At 39.6% G+C, this 3,833-nt stretch overlaps 1 pseudogene; it reads left to right on the top strand.

The window, feature by feature from the left end:
- The first annotated feature begins 229 nt into the window (after positions 1–229).
- Positions 230–1,176, top strand: LOC142831586 (olfactory receptor 1E5-like; annotated as a pseudogene).
- Positions 1,177–3,833: the final 2,657 nt, after the last annotated feature.

Here is a 3,833-nt window from a genome sequence, read left to right as displayed (position 1 = left end):
TGGGATAACAAATATACTTTCAGAAAAACATTCTTATAGAAGTCAGTATTGTTGAGTTTACAATTTATTAGGTACTTGGAATAAAAAGTAATGACTAATGAAGTAATCTTGTATGATACACAGATGTTAAGTCTAGTTTTTGGAATGTCTTCCTAAAAGTTCTGCATTGTTTACATATTTGTATATTCATTCAAATAATTCTTAAGTTTGAAAAGGTTAAGAAGTCAACATGGGAAGAAGAAATCAAACTGTTGTCTCAGAGTTCCTCCTCCTGGGCTTGCCCATCAAAACCCTCCAGCAAGACATGTTCTATGTCCTGTCCCTGGCCATGTATCTCACCACCGTCCTGGGGAACCTCCTCATCATTGTCCTTATTCAACTGGACTCCCACCTCCACACACCCATGTACTTGTTTCTCAGTAATTTGTCCTTCTCTGACCTCTGCTCTTCCTCTGTCACCATTCCCAAACTGCTGCAGAACATGGAGAGCCAGGACCCATCCATCCCTTATGCTGCCTGCCTGACACAAATGTACTTTTTCCTACTCTTTGAGGCCTCAAGAGCTTCCTCCTTGTGGTCATGGCCTATGACCATTATGTGGCCATCTGCTTTCCCCTGCACTATGCTAGCATCATGAGCCCCAAGTTGTGTCTCTGCCTGGTGGCACTATCTTGGCTACTGACCAGTCGTCTCTTTGTCACACACACTACTCATGGCTCGGCTTTCTTTCTGTGAGGACCATGTGATCCCTCACTTTTCCTGTGATACGTCTGCTCTTCTGAAGTTAGCCTGCTCTGGTATTCAAGTCAATGAAACGGTGATATTTATCATGGGAGGTCTTGTCATTATCCTTCCATTCCTTTTGATATTTTTATCCTATGTACGAATAGTGTCCTCCACCCTCAAGGTCCCCTCTTCTAGAAGCATACGAAAGGCCTTCTCCACCTGTGGTTCTCACCTCTCTGTGGTGTCTCTCTTCTATGGGACAATCATTTGTCTCTACTTATGTCCTTCAACTGATAACTCCACTGTGAAGGAGACTGTCATGACTGTGATATACACAGTGGTGACCCTATGCTGAACCCCTTCATATATAGCTTCAGAAATCAGGATACAAAGGGGGATTTAAGAAGGGTGTTTCCAAAGCAGATGACTAACTTTTCTCTGAGACAATGACTCTAATGATTAAAAATATGTTCTCAAATAGTAGGCACAATTTATTTCAAATAGTGACATGTGAAGAGGCTTCCTCAAGTTCCAGTAGCTAGAATCCATCATGAATCTTGAATTTACCGCTATACTTCATGTGTGGCATAACCTAAGACCTGACACACCCAGGGTGCTCCTTGATTACCATTTAAGTCTGTGTAAGCACTAACATTGGCGTGTAGTGCTCAAAGAATATACAGTAGTTTCCAATTTCACGAAAACATCCCCAACTCCTCAGCCACCTTAGTACTTCACTTCTAAGAAAAGTATCTATTCAATGAGGACTATTTCCAACTTAATGTGCACTTGATCTAAAAAATATGTTCTGTGGAGTCATTTTTCTTCCTTAAATTTTCTTCATACCTTCTTCCTTGTGTTGATTAAGAACTTATTTCATGGTCATATTATAAAATTATCATTGCTTGGAAATCACAGCACCAATTATTTCTCAGTTAATGATGAGCTACTTCTATTGATGATGTCTACATATTGTATGTTAATTCCTCATTTGAATGAAAGTTGTGCAATCTGGGATGAGTTATTCAGTCCTATTATATGTTGGTTAATTTACAGGTAGTAAAAGAGTGGCCCCGGGTATAGTCTAAAGAAATGGAACTAGTGATATGTCTAGAATCTATTTCTCATCCCTAGGTAAGTTCTTCCTCCCTTATATGTTAAAATAATGTGATGCTCCCCTTTATTTCTCTTTTTTAAACCAGGTATAAACATCCTGAAGATAGGTGATTGCTAATTCCTAAAATGAACAAGGCTTTGTGTGTTTATTCAAGATGATTTCTTGAATTGAATGCATCTTTCATGTTTTATAAAATATACCTAAAAGACTACCTTTGAAAGAAATCTTCCAATAATGCCAATGTTGACTTTATTTACTATTCTCAAAAACTCACTGACTACTAAACTAGTAGACAGCTACTTGAAGGCATCTAACTAACAAATGTGAAGATCTCCTGTGGTTCTGGACTCTTCTCTATCAAAGCAGTTAAAATTTGTTATTCTATATATTGTCTTTGTACAGCCTAGCAGTGGATATAATAAACAAGTGACCTGAACAGTTGTTTAATTGTTTTCATTTAAAATGTACTGTGGACTCAACATTTCACATAAGGACTTGTATTGCTTTTATATTTTCTATTTTGTTTTGAGGCAGGATCTCTCCATGTTGCTCAGGCTGGGTTTAGATTTGCAGTGATTCATCTGCCTCAACCTCCTGACAGGACTTGTAACACTTTTAGAATAATGTATTTCAATTGCTTTTGATGGACATTGGATTGTTTTACGTTTATTCTTGATTTAAATAATACTGCCTCAATTTTACATCTTAATCCAAATAATTTGCAATGTTGTCCTATTTTCCTATGGATACATTCTCAGAAATAACTATATTAGCTCAAATTATATCATCATTTTATAATTGAGTGGAAATTGCCAAATTGCTGGAGACATTCTTCTACTCTAATCTCCCCAAAGAAAATGGGAAGATTGATGCTTCTTTAGCATCCCCAATGTTTGAATTTTGCTTTCAGATGTTTATTGCTCTCCTACGTAAAATATAAGATTTTACTGTTTTTAAATTGAACTACTGTTTTGGTGAAGAAAACCCTTTTTATATTTATCAGTTACATTTCCTTTCATGTGTTCTTTGAGCAACATCTTTGTCTTACGTTGCTTTCTTCCCTTTTTCCTCTTAGGGATATTGTCATTTTATCTGATTGACGGCATTTTCCTCCATTGGTTAGTTGTCTACTTTTCTCTTACTTAAGATTTTAAATTTGGGGTAGAGAAAGAAGTTGCTCATATTTTCCAATGCATTTTTTTCTAGTAGTCCTTGAAAAGGAGTTTTCTATTAAAATATTGTATAGTCATTTTCACACTCTGTGTGAAGTCTTAGTTTCTTTTTTTTTAATTTTTTTATTGATAAAAGGAGAATAAAGAAAAGAAAAAAAAACAAATTTCCACCTCCTCCCACCAACCTCCCGTTTCCCTCCCCCTCCTCCCACTCTTCTCCCCCTCCTCCCACTCTTCTCCCCCTCCTCCCACCCCTCTCCCCTTCCCCCCACTCCTCTCCCCCTCCCATTCCAGTCCAAAGAGCTGTCAGGGTTCCCTGCCCTGTGGTAAGTCCTAGGTCCTCCCCCCTCCATCCATATCTAGGAAGGTGAACATCCAGACTGGCTAGGCTCCCACCAAGCCAGCACATTGCGTAGGATCAAAACCCCGTGCCATTGTCCTTGGCGTCTCATCAGCCCTCATTGTTCGCCATGTTCCGAGAGTCCAGTTTTATCCCATGCTTTTTTGGTAACAGTCCAGCTGGACTTGGTGAGCTCCCAGTAGATCATCTCCACTGTCTCAGTGGGTGGGTGCACTCCTCGTGGTCCCGACATCTTTGCTCATGTTCTCACTCCTTCTGCTCCTCATTGGGACCTTGGGAGCTCAGTCCAGTGCTCCAGTGTGGGTCTCTGTCTCTATCTCCATCCATCGCCAGATGCAAGTTCTAGGATGATATGCAATATATTCGTCAGTATTGCTCTAGGGTAGGGTCATTTTAGGTTCCCTATCCTCAGCTGCCCAGGGAACTAACTGGGGACCTCAGCTTGGGCACCTGGGAG

The sequence above is a fragment of the Microtus pennsylvanicus genome, chromosome 11, assembly GCF_037038515.1.
Source record: "Microtus pennsylvanicus isolate mMicPen1 chromosome 11, mMicPen1.hap1, whole genome shotgun sequence".
Taxonomy (NCBI): Eukaryota; Metazoa; Chordata; class Mammalia; order Rodentia; family Cricetidae; genus Microtus; species Microtus pennsylvanicus.
This window is presented reverse-complemented; position numbering and strand designations above follow the sequence as displayed.